Source organism: Mustela lutreola, chromosome 4 (genome assembly GCF_030435805.1).
Source record: "Mustela lutreola isolate mMusLut2 chromosome 4, mMusLut2.pri, whole genome shotgun sequence".
NCBI lineage: Eukaryota > Metazoa > Chordata > Mammalia > Carnivora > Mustelidae > Mustela > Mustela lutreola.
Genome location: NC_081293.1, coordinates 182,351,206 through 182,367,138, shown reverse-complemented (window position 1 = coordinate 182,367,138; position 15,933 = coordinate 182,351,206). Strand labels below are relative to the sequence as shown.

The 15,933-nt window shown below is 46.8% G+C and overlaps 1 protein-coding gene across 2 annotated transcripts in view; it reads left to right on the top strand.

Moving 5' to 3' along the window:
* The window catches only part of PLXNA4 (plexin A4), a 424,221-nt gene that overhangs the window by 269,715 nt on the left and 138,573 nt on the right, over positions 1-15,933 (top strand). The window lies entirely within an intron of this gene.

The following is a 15,933-nucleotide window of genomic DNA, read 5'->3' as shown; positions in this document are numbered from 1 at the left end:
TCTCTGTGTGGGGTGGGTCATTCCCAGGAGCTGTCCCTCCAGTCCATAAATATGTATGTGACACAGGCAGCAGCCATGAGGGGCAGATCCCATCTCTTATTCATCTTCATTAGCGAGGCCTGAACTCCCCAGAGGACCTTGCCGACAGAGTCTGGATTGTTCCGCCTGTCCCCTCTCTGCATAGGGAAGGAGATGAATACCACATTATGCCGCCCCCAGGGCTTGTGCATTATGCGTTGGCAGCCCACAGCAGCTCCACCCTCCCTAAGAGCATGATGACATCTTCTCTTGGTGTGGGACTCCCCACCCAGCCACACTGGGACCCATCGTGGTGCCTTCATTGAGGCTGCCCTGGTTTGGGGATTGCCCGATGTGGGGCTGACTGAGGAACGTTTGACCCCAGGAGCCAGGATAGGGTCTGAGGCAGCTCCTTTGCTCTCCTTTCTTGCACTTTCTCAATGGAGCCCACACTCCCCACTCCCTGCCTACTTTTGAGGCTCTAGACATGGACGGGAAGTAGCTTTCCTTGGTAGAATGACTCCTTTGGAGAAGACCCATTGCTTCCACAAAGCATGACCTATTTTAGGATTTCTTACCTTACCTGAAAACCAGGATCTCTCAACCTGGGACTTTATTTAAGAACTTGCAAAGATGGAAAATATAAGCCATGGGGAGCCCCCTCTGATAACAGAGATGGGATTCTGAGCTCCTTGTCCTCCACATTCTGCTCACCCAAGAGAGGTCCATGGTCAGTACCTACCCAGGCTTGGAGAATGAGGCATGATGGGAGCTCTGGATTGTAGGAAAAGAAAGGAAGGCAAGAATGGATGGGGCCAGGGCATTCATCCTCTCTGGGGCTGCTCTTCACTGAGATGGAGGGCAACCTGCTATCAAAATAAAGTCCAAAGGCCCCTGATAGCTGGCCCAACACTGGTCTCCAGAGGGTTTGCCCATTCTCTGTGGGGAGTGGTGGTATAGCACAATGGTTAAGTGCACAGGCTTTGGTGTCAGAATGTCCCAGCATGAACCTTAGCTTCACCATGTACTAAGCATGATCTCAGGCAAGTTCCTTAACCTCTTTAAGATTTAAGGTTCTCAACTGCTGCATAGAAGTAATAATAACATCCCATAGTGTCCCAAGGATCAAATGACATAACACATGTAACAGGCATGAAGCAAACCTGGCACGGAGTAAGGGCTTGGTAAATGGAGGCTCTTATTCTCATGACATTGCAACAAGATGTCTGGACATTGGCCATATTTGAAATCAGGCAGGTGGTGGCATCAAGATTCTGGGTGACCTCTCAGGTATGGAGCTTAAACAGTTCAGGTCAAAACTGAGTTGGCCCGGGAGCAGGGATTCAGTCCCAGTGGAAAGCCTATCAAGAACCCACAGGCTGCCTTGTTGGCTGAGCATACCAAGTAGAGCTGGGGCCAAGGGCAGCTCGGTAAATGCACTAGGGATATTCCTGCCACTGTCAGCCGGTGGGTTGGTGTCAGGCATGCTGTGTCAGGATGCTTTGCCGGGTGGAATCTACAGGTTGGTCTCTGTATGGCCAGCTGTGATGTGGGCTCTGCCTGGAGGACACCTCCCTTTCTCATCTGGCGAATTTTGCCTTGTCCTTCAAAATTGAGCTGTGCTGTCCCCATCTACAATGAGTGATTGCTGACGTCAGCTTAGACACCTCTTTGGTCATGCTTCTCACCCAGGGCTGGCTTTCTCTCCTTGTCTTTCTCTCCTATCAGACTGTCAGCAACTTGGGGGCAGCCCTATGTCTTCTTCGTCTGTCTAAATCTCACCTAATGGGCCTTTGATAATTATTTGATGAATGAATGAATGAATTATTGATTGTATCCCATTGTCATCATGGACCCAGAATTGGAAAAGAGGGACTGATACAAATTCCATTTCACGTTTCTTAATTCCCAAGTTCAAACTTACATATAATTACAAGACTACCCTTCAGGCAAAGGAAGTATCTCTCAAACTTTGGTCATCTGTTCATCCCTGCTATAACTTTTACCCTGTCCTGAGCTATTTTTTGCTTTGTGTTTTTATTTAAGTAAACCTACTTAACCTAAATAACCTACTTTAAACCTGCTTAAGCTTAAATAGCCTACTTTAACTATCTCTTAAATCGAACTATTATAGATCTGATGTGCCAGTCATACATACCTAATTGTGATATTGTGGCTTATAAGAAGAACATACATTTGGTCTTCATGCCCATTTCTGCCACTCGGCTACCAGAACTCTTGGAATTTCCTGAGTGATGAGAGCAATGGAGAATCTTTTATTTATAATATTTGGTTTTTTGTCCTCAGTTCCTGAAGTCTTCAGGAGCCATAAAAGTGAAATGGGTGTCTTGTTGTTTGTAATAAGCTCCTTCCAACCACTGCTGAATTTATGTTAATTAGGTGACTTTTGGAAATCCCCTAAAGAAGGGGGGAGGAGTTGTTGGTTGTCAGGGGAGCCAGTCATGTGATTAGAGGGTCGGAAAATGTAAGGATGGTGTAACTAGTAGAGGCAAAGAATGGAGTGAGGTGTGTGTGTGCGTTTGTGTGTGTGTGTGTGTGTACATGTGTATGCATACCAATGTTATGTATTTCCTGGCTCTGTGACCACAGACAAGTTACTAACCCTCTTGGTACCTTATTTCTTCATTCAATATGAACAAATATTGAGCACCTGCTGTAAGTCAGCCACTCTCCAGATACTGGAGATTCAGTGGGGGATGAGATAGACAAAATCCCTGGCCTAATAGTGCTTATATTTTAGGTAGAGACTCAGACCACAAATGAGTCAATGAACGAATGCTGAATGTCAGGGGATGGTGAATGCAATGAGAAACTTAACAGACTCCAGGGGAATAAGGTGGTGGCCAGGAACATGGTGGGGAATGCTCTTTTCAAGAAGGTGTCAGAGAAAGCCTCCCAAGAAGGGAACCGTCCAGCAGAAAGAAGGATAAGGCCAAGTGGCAGGAGGCAGCTGGGGACAAATCCTCCTCCAGGGAGAAGGAACGGCTAGCTCAGAGGCCACGAGAGGCAAACCCATACTCGGTGTTGCCGGGGATCCAGAAGGACTGCGTGGAACGGGGAGTGGACGGTGATAGGTGAGGCCCTGGGAGAGATGCCGCACACCTCAGTTTGTGGTCTGTGAAATGGGAAAGTAGTAAATGGTACCGCTCTCCTAGGGCACTGATGAAGACCAAATGAGATAATGCCTGCGGAAAGAGCTTGGCTCGGCATATAGAACTGAGGGAACTTCCAACCTACCATGATTTTTGCAAGTTGAATAATTCCAACCCAGGATATTATTTCCTCTATTAGGAGTATGCGAATTCCTCTTTATATCTAACCCAGCGAGGCTTTCACTTTCCATATACACTTCTCCTCGGTGTGTTGGAGTGAGTGTATAGCTGGATATCTCCATAGAATGCATCCGTGCATGTGAGTGTGTGAGTTCATGTGCTTGTGCATGTGTGTGTTCATTTGTGTGCATGTTTCTCTGTGTATGTGTGTGCGTGTGTGTGCATGTGTGTGTTTCTGTGTGTGCACGCACATGTGTGTTCATGTGTGCAAGTGTATGTGCACACACACACACACACACACACACCTCCTCCTGCGTCTGTCCCTGCCCACATGTCTTGCATCGGCCTCCTTCCTGCTCTGTACGGATCTGCATGTATGTACACGGTGTGTATTTACTACAACTCCCGTGCTCCCAAGGGAATGTCCATACACACCGCAGCTGCTGTGATAAAAACCTGCCAGAGCGAGGGGAGGGAAGTGAGAAAAAATGTCAGTGAGGCAGATGAATGAGGAGATGAGGCGGCAGAGCTGAGCTGTCCTCGGAGGCCCTGGAGCAGCCTCCCACCGGGGAAGAAGCAGCTGTCCCCCACGCAAGGCTAGTGTCCTCGCTAGGCCCCGGAGCAAGTGGCAGATTCAGCATCTCGGCCGCTTCACGCAGCCGCCCTCCCCTGCCTGGAAGCCAGAGACCTCAAACACCCGCTTCTGCTCTGGAGGTGCACGTGCGCTGTGTCTGGGCCGAAGCCATCCTTCATGGCATTTGTGGTTTCACTGACTCCTGTGACAGTGGGTCTTCCAGGGGACACTCCCACGAGCTAGTGACACTCAGTCCTAGCTGTGATCCTGGACAAGATACCTGTGGGGGCTGAGGACCTGGGTCTGGAGGTGGGTCCACCTGCTGCTTGGAGTTCCTCGGAAGGCAGGGCCAGCTGGGGCAGCTCTGCGTGGCTCCTTCCAGCATAAGCCAGCAGCCAAGTGGCGAGGGCCTTCTTGCTTTGTAAACCACTACCCCGGCCTACCCAGTGATTCATGCATTCACTGAACATATGTTCCCTAAGCATCTGCCAGGGGCCAGGAGATCGCTATCCTCGGCCTTAGGGACCCAAGTGTCAAGTAGGGGCTTGCAGTTTTCGCAAGAGGACATAGCAAAGAAGCAGCCATCATCCCGGATAAATCACATAGTATGTTTTGGGACGAAAGGAAATGGGTCTGAAGACCTCGTCAAAGTAAGAGAGTTGTCGTTTCCAGCAGTGGTCAGTGAAGTCTTCCCAGAGTGGCACAGGGACAAACAGAGGAGGATTGTTAACCTGTTCCTTTCCTTGTTCTTCAGGTTTCTCTTTAAGCTCCGTGCTCGGGGTTGTGAGGCAGAGCTGGTCCAGTGCGCCTGTTGGGATGGGACTGGTGAGAGGGTCCCTTTGTGACTGGGATTCTTACCATGTTGACATTTGCCCGGGGAAGTTCGGTTCGAAGGGACGGTGGTACTGTGGTCCAAGCCAGGTTCACGCCACTTGGGGCTGGGATCCCGAACTCTATGGAGCCTCTGCTGGGACCCGCTGTGTGATGGGGGACCAATACTGTTTCTTTGGGCCTCAGTGTCCCTCCCATCCCCAGCCTGCCTCCCAGGGGGGTTCTGAGGGCAGCCCATGTGAAGTCTGGCAATCTCAGGCTTCTGCACACCCCGTCTCACAGCTGCGGAGTTGGTTTCTGTCCCCACTGGGCTCCTGTGAGAACGATTCTGATCCTCTGGGCTCTGGATCCAGGGAAAGCCTCTCCTGAGGTCTGCTTGAGATGACAGGACCATCTGGTGTCATTCTTCCCACCCCTGCAGGGGACAGGGCTGTATGCTACCATTTGTGTCTGGATGGCTGACACTGTGACAAGCCCATTTGGACGTTTGCTCCCGGCACCCAGACCGGGCTGTTCTGATAGCTCCTGGGAGAGGGAACTTGAAGCAGGGCCCTAAGAGTGAATGGCAGGAAACGGAGCTGTCTCAGACACTCGAAAAAAGAGGAAGGCTGTTGCGGTGTTTCAACTGAGGTCACTCAGGCAGAAGCCTTCCCATTTCTCTGGAGCTGGTCCAGAAGGTTCCAGCATGCCCTCACTGAAATGCTCCCACTTCTCACTTCCTTCCCTGTAAGGCAGAACATCTCCATTTTACTGTCGCAGTACTGGAGGGACCCAGCCTCCTACACTCCCCCAGGTGTTGGGACCCTGGCTTCCCCCTTAGCATCACAAAACCCCAGAACTGGAAAAGCCTTCAAGACTTGTTGGGGACACCTCTCTCCTGCAGCCTCTTCTCCTGAGGAGCCAACCAAAACCCAGTGAATGGCTTGGTGGCATCACAAGGCACGGTGGCCAGGGAGCCAAGTGAACACTCTGTCAGTTCCTCCGGTGATGTTTTCTGTAGCCCCTCTTCTCATGAGGGACATGGAGCTCTCTGTGGGGGCAAGAGACAATCTTTATCTTCTGGTCCTGTCCGTGGAAAACATACACCTGACTCCTTAGGTTCCAAAATGAGCCTGAGAAGGCAAAAGGGCTCGCTAAGGGTTGAGGACTGAATGGGGGTGACAGTAGGAGCCCAGAACTGCCCTGTAGCCCCGTGGATGCCTTGGCTTAATCTGCCTTAGTTCCAGCCTGGTGGAGGTTGGGACAAGAGCCATCTTACAACATCTATCCTGAGCCTCTTGAGGTACATGAGGCCCCAGACACAGTCAACCCACCCCATAGAAAGAGTAGGCAGGGGAGCCCCCTCCTTTTCCAACAGACATGCTTCCAAGTGGTCACTCACGTAGGCATAAAATCTCTAACACCTGAATGTGATTGAGTCCAGTCACCTCCCCAGGAGAGAAAATGACAGTGACCTGACATTTCTCAGATGGGGTGACGCAAAGGCTAAAATGTATGCAGGAGGGAGCGCACAGGGTGGTCCCAAGTAGGCCATGAACTTGGGTTTCCATCCAGACCCTTTGCCCACTCACCAGCCCTGCTCCCGGACCAAATCTCTCATGCAGGTGGCACTTCGATTTCTTCATGTGTCAAATGCAAATGATAATGACCACCTTTCAGGGCTTTTAGGATGAAAGGTGAGCTATGTAAAGGGCCTAGTTCCTTTCAGGAACTTGTGGGAGCTCTCTCCATCATTATCATCACTATTATTCCCACTTTGGTAGCTGAAGGCTGGTTGAGCTCTGGGCACCAGCTCCCCAGGACAGCCTGTCACACATGCCCCCTGTCCATTTGGAAGCCCCTCGGACAATACTAAGCCTGAGCTTTCCCTTTATGCTTGCCGGTGCTGCCCTCCAGGAGACTGAAGAGCCAGGAGCCCGTCCACCCCAGTTACCAGAGCTGGGCAGCCTCTGTGGGGCTGAGTGGGTTTTCCTCTGTACTCTACTTCTGCTGCAGGGAAGGAGTTTTAAGTGTGCTTGAGCTAAGACCCACTGGACTTGAGGTTATCACAGACTGGGCACCTGGACTCCCTTCTGGCTCCTCATTCATCAGGACTCCTAGAGCAGACAGGGAATGGCTGGTTTCCCTGCCCTCATCTCTGAACACTGGAAGAGCTAGTATATAGAGGTAGGGCAGCAGGGGATGGGGGACGGGGTGGTGCAGGAGGAGGACTAGGAGAGGCCAGGGGCAGGTGATTAGGGAAACGCCTTGGCAGCTCCTAATCCTGATCTCCATTAACCATCTGTCTCCAGCAATTGCCTTGACAGTCACATCACCTCTCCACTCCGTGTCTGCATCCCGAGACTGTTGGGGCACTCAAAGTGCCATTTTAAGGACAACTACCTGTAATATCCCACTTAGCAACATGCGAGGGGAATCCAACAGCATGGGCAAACAAGGCCAGGGGCTGCTGCCTCTCTGCCCCCTTCTGGGTCCTTCTTCCCACCATGTGTGCTTAGCAAGTGCCCACTGCATGCCCTCCCAGCCCAGGCGGTGCCACAGCATAGAATCAAAAAGAGCAGAAGGAAGGCACTGTTCTGGGAGTCTCTGTGAGGGCTAAGCTGGGAGCAGACTCCAGCCTGCAGCCTGAAGGACACAGTCTCCTCGTGCACTTGGGCGTGTATCATGGGGACTCTGGTCTAAAGGCCAGAGCTCTTGGGGTATTTCCCAAGACGGTTCTCAATTCTGCGGGTACCACTCAGCTCCCATCTCCCCTTAGCTAGGGCGGGTGTGGACAGAAACTGACTCCCACCACCCTAGCCCACTCCCCTGTCCTCTAGGGACAGAACCTGAATGGAAGTGGCTCAGTTCGGTGAGACTGATTGACTGGTGCTTGAGTTCTGTTGAAAGAGAGGCTGGGAATATCGGATACTTAAGCGAACTGTGTTCTCAGTTTGAATATTGATGAGACATTTTCAAAAGTAAATAGATGCATGTTAATTTGTGCCATTGTTCAAGATGACTAGTTGGCATTAGTGATGCCACAGGACTTTACCAAATGCAATATAAGCATAAAAGGAAAAATTACGAATGGCAGAATTGTATCTGATCCGAGTCCCTTAAGTGCATTTCAGATATTTTGCATGAACAATGGAGACATGAATTTGAAACTGACTCAAAGACAATGCCATCATTTCAAGGAAACGCATAATGGTTGAGGGTGAGGCTATCTGGATATTTATTTAAAGTCATGCACAACAGAGAAGCAAGTGTAGAAATAGGTATGTCTTCCTTAGGAAGGATTCCAAGCGGGTGCTGAAGTTTACCCGGTTCCCTGCGGGATGATTTGAAGGAAGGTCAGAGCAGCAGCTGGAACCCCCAGCCCTCCTTTTTGGTTCTGGCTCTGCCACTTTCTACCTATAGGACCCTGGGCTAATGATTTAATCTCTGGATACCTTCAGTTTCTCAACAGGAACACCTGTAAGTGCCCACCGCCTGGGTGGTTACAATGAGTAAACTAGAAAGTGTATTTAAGCGCAGTGCCTGGCATAAAACGAGGGCTCAATAAATCTTAGCTTTCCTCTTTATTGTCTTCAGTATGCTGGTCTAGTAGAAAGGCGTTTGCATTTTATTTTTTAAAATTGCGCCCATCCTGGGGCGCCTGGGTGGCTCAGTGGGTTAAAGCCTCTGCCTTCGGCTCAGGTCATGATCCCAGGGTCCTGGGATCGAGCCCCGAATCAGGCTCTCTGTTCAGCGGGGAGCCTGCTTCCCCTCCTCTCTCTCTCTGCCTGCCTCTCTGCCTTCTTGTGATCTCTGTCTGTCAAATGAATAAATAAAATCTTTTAAAAAAATAATTTCGCCCATCCTATTTTTCCTTCCGTCATTCATAAACTCGCTTCCGTCTCCTCCGAGGCACGTCAGACCCTGGTGCGGGGTGGCCTGGGCGGCAGAGAACAGAGCAGGTGGCCTCCATTGGCCACAACTCCCCTCTTCTGCCGCCCCACAGCCTGGGTCCACAGCTCTCGGCTGGAGCTGTGGTCACTGACTGTGCCCAGATGGCTTCCTCGACACACTGTCTCTAGCAGGAGTCACGACTTACACCAGAGTTTACCTGCAGGGGGCTAGGAAAGGCCCCTGGAGGGAAAGTCCTACTGTCCCGAGGCCACCTTCATCCACAAGGCTTGGAGAGAAATACTAGTCTCATTAACGTGAAGGTGTCTCAGGTCACAAGCAATAGACATGAGGCATGAAGGAGGCCTCCCACCTGCCCCTTTGCCTCATGATGGCTTTAAGCACCAATTAGTTGAGGATTATCCAACTATTCTTCTCAGAATCAAAGTTCGGCAGGACATTTCTTTCTTTCTTTCTTTCTTTCTTTTTTAAGTTTTCTTTGGTCAAATATATTTGGAGAAATCTGAGTTAAGCAGATATCTTAGAACATTTGGTGTGCTGATGAGTATTAGAAGTCTCCAAGCTCATGGGAACACACAATTCGCTTTACCAGAAGTTCCCAGAGCAGCTGGTGGAGTGTGGATCCTTCACTGGGAAAGAGACTTCACTTCGATCTTTGCCACCTCCTCTGGTCTCCTCCCCCTGCTCGCTGCTGGTGATCTGCCTGGCTCTAGCCTCACCTTGGCCTCTCTTCTTTTGTGCTGTTTCATCTCCAGGCATGGGCTGAATTCTGTCTCGACTCTCCTGAGGTCAGGGAAGGCGGGTTCTTTGGATCCGAGTCTCAAGTTTACACTTGGACCTCAGGCTACTTTTCTTCCCTTGCTGCTCACTGACCTCTGGCTTGCTGGGGGCTCACTTGGATTCCCTCCTCTATCCCAGGTGCCTAGAACCCTCTTCAGCTCTGAATTTAGCCCTGGCCTTAATTGACAACTCATTGTCCTTCTCTGAAAGCCACCATTTTTATTAAAATTATTAAAATCCTGCTTCTCACCTACTGTTGCCATTCAAAGTTATACATCTGGGATTGACCGAATTAATGTATCCTATCATTTTACATCTGCTCAGATGGTTCTTAATTGAGGGGTCATTGTTTATTTTCAGATATTTATTACTCTATCTTCAACAATTAAATAAGTGTTGATAACCTGATATCCCTCAATTCACATGATTTAGAGATTTAGATTTACATTTATTTTTCATTGTTTTGTTCCAGAACACCAAAGACCTAAAACCACAAACTCTAAACCACCGAGCAGCCTTTTTCTTGCCTAGTGTAGTGGCACTAAAGTGCACTTTGATGCAAAGAAGGACAAAGAATGATCCAATGGGACAAAGGAAGAAACCACTTAGCGCTTCTTTTTTATTTTCTATTTAAAACAAGAAATTAGGGGCACCTGGGTGGCTCAGTGGGTTAAAGCCTCTGCCTTCAGCTCAGGTCATGATCCCAGGGTCCTGCGATCGAGCCCCACGTCTGGCTCTCTGCTCCGCAGGGAACCTGCTTTCTCCCCTCTCTCTGCCTGCCTCTCTGCCTACTTGTGATTTCTCTCTCTCTGTCAAATAAATAAAATCTTAAAAAAAAAATTAGGCTTTTCTCATATTTAATATACAGTTGGTACTGGGTACTGTTTACTCTGCCTTGGGCTGTATATCAAACATCCATGTGTCAGAAAAACATTGAAGTACATGGGAGCTCCACATCTCCCAGCGGTGATACTGGTTTTCTTACTGGCTGATTCAGTTTCAAGATATGACAACAAGTTTGCAGTTTACATGCAACAGATATCAATATTGTAAAATCAACTCTCGAAATAGAATTTTACAATTTGAGATGGAAGTAACCATGAAGATTTTTTGTACAACCCAGAGGTTTGCTGGTTATGGAAACATAATTAAACACTTTTTCTTTTAAAAGAACTGAAATGTTCCACATTCGCTGATCTTTTCAGGTCTGACAAGCAGCTGTCAGAAGTATGTCACTTTGCCGATAACTTTAAAAAATTAAACACTTCATCTCCCCCCTCGATAGAAAGGTAATGCATTAACAAAGTGTTAGAAAGTAACCACTTTCAGGAAGAATTTATAGCATGGGGAGACCATTTTGAAAGAAAGAAAAAAAAGAACGTTTGGAAATATTTTCATCTTTATATGTGATTTTGTTGTTGATAATGAGTAGGTGTGACACTCTAAAAATTTCTATCTAAAAATTTTTAAAACTTGGAGTTTTCTACTTGCCAAACAATCTTCCAAAGGAAGAGTTTCAGAGAGTTTTGACCCATTTTTAAAAAATATATATATAAAAATTCAGCACTTTTCGATTAGTTGAAAGAATAGCTGATTGACATCAGAGAAGATGGAAATCTACCAGCTGAATTTCAACAACAATCTTTGCATAATTGGTGCATGAAACTGAAGAGAAGTACCTTGATTTAGTCAATATAGCCAAAAATGCTCTTTTTGCATTTATGCGTCTATGTGAGGTGTTTTTTCCATCATGACAGCCATGAAAGCAAAGTTTCAAAATAAATTGAACCCTCGACCTCAGAACCCCAAATCCCTAAGTGCTCAGCAAAGACTCTTGTAAATAATGAAGCCAATTCTAACATCAGTCCCACCATTTTTAATAATAATTTTCTTGGAGGCCGTAAAATGTTTGTATCATTCATTAATAAAATAAAATAAACATTAAAATCTTTATTCCATACCTTCATTTCCTAACATTGTGTGTAGTTGATAACACAATGATATTAATAAGTAGAGCATGTATAGTCATTATAAACAAATATGTATATCATAGGTGCATCCTCAAAAAGTTTTTACTATGAGGTACACAATCATCAATACCCTGTAGACACCCACTGGCTACCAGAGTATGTAAATTTGCAGAAGTTTCTTAAGTTGATCTCATTCAATATCTGGTCTTCACTTTCCTATCACCTTTGCAACTCTCTTCTCTGTCTTCACAGCTGTTGTTAAGACGCAGCTTGGACGTCCATAGGACCCTTTGTGTCTTGATGCATCGGTGTGGGTGGTCAGTATGGTCAGTTTCTTTATCTTTGAGTAATTTACCCAACGTCTCCCAGATTTTTCAAAAGCCCGGATCACTGAACAGCAGACAGAACATTCTCTCTGGGAGGGACGGTAAAGAATTTTGAGGTCATGCTGACGGATAAAACATTCTGTAGACAAGCAGATTGCACGATCATGGCTGCGGTCGTACAAGCTGGCAGAGGATATTTTGTATATTGTGTAGTAACTATGGCCAATATGATGGTGGATCTTGAGAACTGTTCTAATAGGCACCAGTCTATCAGTCTAGAGTTAGCCTTTGCTCATTATGTCTCCCATTTCCCATTCATTTTTCCTTTGTCCCATTCCTTCCTTTCTCTCATTTTTTGGTATTCCTCTCACCTTCCTCCTAATTTTTTCTCAGTCTCTTTTCTTACTTTTCTCCACGTTCATCTTCCATTTTCCTGATCGTTGAGGAGGGAGGGAGAGCCGGAATGGGCTCAGGCCTGTGTTTTTCAAACTGCCGGTCATGACACATTAGTGGGTCGAGAAATCAATTTAGTGGGTCATGAAATCAATTTAAAGGGTCATGGCCAGAATTTTTTTTTTAATGGACTAGAATAAAATCGAAAAGAACAGTGTCCATCAAGCACAGTAAGGATAAGTACTATTTGTGAAACTATATGTGTGTGTGTGTGTGTGTGTGCGCGCGCACCCTGGGTTACATTGTAAAGCGTCTCTTGCCGTGAGTCATGGTCAAAGTGAAAGCCATTGGTCTAGGAATAACATCTTGCATGTACTGGCATTAAGTTTACTTAAGCTTTGGGCATCTAACTCACATTTCAGGCAGTGCTGATGACATCATCTAGCCCTCTGCTGGTTTTTATCCAAGTAGTTTTTCAACGTCAACAATTTGGCAACCACGGCTATTTGCTGACAGTTCAGTGTGGCAGCTGTGGGGTAATGGAAAAGGCATTGGACACAGAGTAAGGCTAACTGGAATCAAGTTCTTGACCCACAAGGTCTTGATTATTGAGTCTTAGTTTTCCCATTTGTGGACCATCAATGCATTCTAACCTGTTATTTCATTACAATTCACGTGGCAATGAATGTATTTCTATAGCTCACTGGGGTGAGAGAAGTGCCCTCATAACCAGAGAGGGACCAGGAGTACCGTCTTCTCCAGGCATTTCCTGGTGGCTCCAAGGGCTGAAAAGATCAACATGGTAGGACACCTATGGCCTATCTGTGGCATTGGAGCACACCACCGCACACCAGTGAGGAAGCACTGTCCGGATGACCATAATGGACTATGTAGGCCTAGAAATCTTGGTTCCTGCAGCTCTGTGGGTAGTCCCCATGCTGACAACATACAAAGATGCCCTCGAGGCGTTTCCTGTTTAGTGATTGTGTTCACCACCTGCAGTTTGCAACAGACGCTGGGTGGTACAGGGTCAGTGCAGTCACGATTAGCCTTTCTTTGCAGTGGCCTCCCCTTGTGTAAAGCCTCAACACTCCGTTTCTTTTCTGTCTGTGGAAACTGAGCACAGCTCCTAAATCACCTTACAGTCCTGATATTTCTTAGTTATAAATGTAAACCTGAGTCAAGTCAAGATGAGAAGGGCAGACTCCAATGGTTCTCCAAATGCCATATCCTGCTGCATTTGCCATGTGCACCGAAGGGAATAAAACTAATTACTACTTTCCTAAAGAGCTGAGCATGGGTGGGTATGCCCTTGAAAGTGGCCAGCAGAAATGCTTCCTGCAAAACATTCTCCCCATGCAGCTGCCTGCAGGTCTCTGCCACAGCCTTTGCTGCCCGAGGACCCCTTCCTCGGGCCATTAGCGAAGAGGCTGGTCATTATTAAGTAGCTGGCATTGACGGATGACACAGAGTCTCTTTTGGCCTCTTGTGGGCTGGTGGCAGGCACTTAGTTGACCCCTGGAATTCGGAGTTTATTCTGCCATGAAAACAAGGAAATAAATTAGAGGAATGAACAGAAGCCCCTATGGTTAGACAGTAGTTAGAGACAGCTCAACAGCCTTAGGTGGCTCCCTCCCCAGGGACACACCAGCTGGAACACTCCTATTCACTTGGCTGTCACTCCCAGATTCCTGGTACTGCTCCTGTCTAGGCTAGTGAAATGAGGAAAGAGACTCCTGTTTCTCTCTCTCTTTCCCCCACTCTGGAGCCTTGTGTCTACACAACATCCTGCATATTGGAGAAGATTTAGAAATTCCATGTATGGAAGGGATCCATTCTTTAAACTATGCTTCTATAATAGGTTATATATTCTGAGTACCACAGAAATATTTCTGCGTGGAAAATCACTCTTTGGGGGCACCTGACTGGCTCAGTCAGCAGAGCATGCAACTCTTAATCTCAGGGTCATGAGTTCGAGACCCATGTTGGGTATAGAGATTACTTTAAAACAAAATCTTAAAAAAAAAGAAAGAAAGAAAGAAAAGAACTCTTTTAATATGTTCTGCAGTCGTTTACTTTATCTTTCATAGTTGATTTTTTTAAAGTAAGATTCACTTACTATTAAATGGTCTCCTTTAATTTAATTCAACAAGCACATATTGCTGACCTACTAAAGGAGCTGGTAAGTTACACTACACATCTGATGGACCTCCTGTTTTTGTAAATAAAGTTTTATTGGAACCCAGTCACACCCACTCATTTACGTATGGTCTGTGGCTGATTGGACCACAACAATGAAGCTGAGTGGTAGAGACAAGTCAATATGGCTGTTGCAAAGTCTAGAATAGAAATTACCCAGCCTTTTATAGAAAACAAGGTGGTTCTCCTAACTTATTATGTGTTAAGCTTCAAGGTCAGGGGGAAAAGGGATGGGTACAAAAGAAGTCAGGCAGGATCCTTGTCCTTCAGGAGGTTATCAGTTCATGAGGGGAGAAAAATCTGAAACAAAATTTTAACAGCCAACACTTGCCCGTTTTCTGCTCAGTCACAATGTGTACCCCCCACCCTTGGGTCTCTGCCTCTGCCCTACTATCTGTCCAGGATGCCCTGTTACTCGTGTCACCAGGGAAATCATGTGCGTGCTTCAAACCTGCATTCCGCATGGAGTCATCCACACCCACATCCTCTGCATTGCGAGCTCCTGCTTATGTTTGTCTTGGCAACCCCAGGAGGCCCACATGGCAATTTGTACCATTTAGACACTCAATAAGTATTTGGTGCATTTAAATGAATCCTCACACTGATTTGGGGAAGATGAGAGAAACATGAAATGATCTTCTCTTTAGCAATTTTTTTTTTTTTTAAATCCCCGATGGAGCCTGGGTCAGATGCATGAGACCAATCTCCCTACATCTTTCCTTAGGTGAAGACCTTAGCTTTGACTTTAAGTCAAGTGCCAAGTTTCCCTCCCCCAAAATAATTAAACCATTTTGGTAATTGTCTTCTAAGCAAGTCACGGTTTCTGAAGAATACTTGTACATTTTTATCTTATAGATAAAAAGGGGGCCAAATAACTCATCGTTCTCCAGCTTTCCCACTAAAATCTCCTAAATACCACTACACAAAAGGACATTTTTTAAAAATCAAAATGAGAACAATAATTTTATGTGACAGGATTATTTATATGGCTTTTCTCCCCATGATGAATCCGTCTAGGGGCTCAGCACCTACCCCAGATGCCAATTCATAAATCAGGAAATGCTATTACCCACTGGCCATAAAAACAGAGCCCACCCCAACACAGAGGACTCATTTCAGAAGCGGCTGCCCCATTTCAGGGCAGAAATGAGTTCAGAAAATCCACCTGGCTGTCCAGAGAGAGAAGAAACGTCTTTTACTTGATAAATCATCAGTCTTTCCTTCCTCTCAATCCCCCTTTCCCCCCCTAGAAATGTGTGGAATTAATGGCATGGATATATGCCATTCCACAGAAAAAATAATAACGGGGCTAACTAGATTGAAATGAGGCAAAGGGCAAGCATGAGGATAGCAAGAAGCCTCCAGATTTCCCGTGAAGCCTTTTCTATTAGCTTAAATGCAGTTTGAGAATAAACAGCTTAGCGAAAATTTAGTGGGAGTCCTCCTTTCTGGGCATTCCTCCTGCAGGCACCCATTAAGAACAGGCAGAGAGCCAAGGAAAGGGGTCGGGAAAGGAAGAATCGTTGCAAAGAAGCCTGGGAGAGAGTGAGCGGAAGTCTCTGGCTTCGTCTGTGATTCCTCCAGTGCGACTGTGTCCTTCATTTCTATCTCAATAGATATGTGTTGGAATGGGGAGAGCACATGAAGAGTTAAAGGAA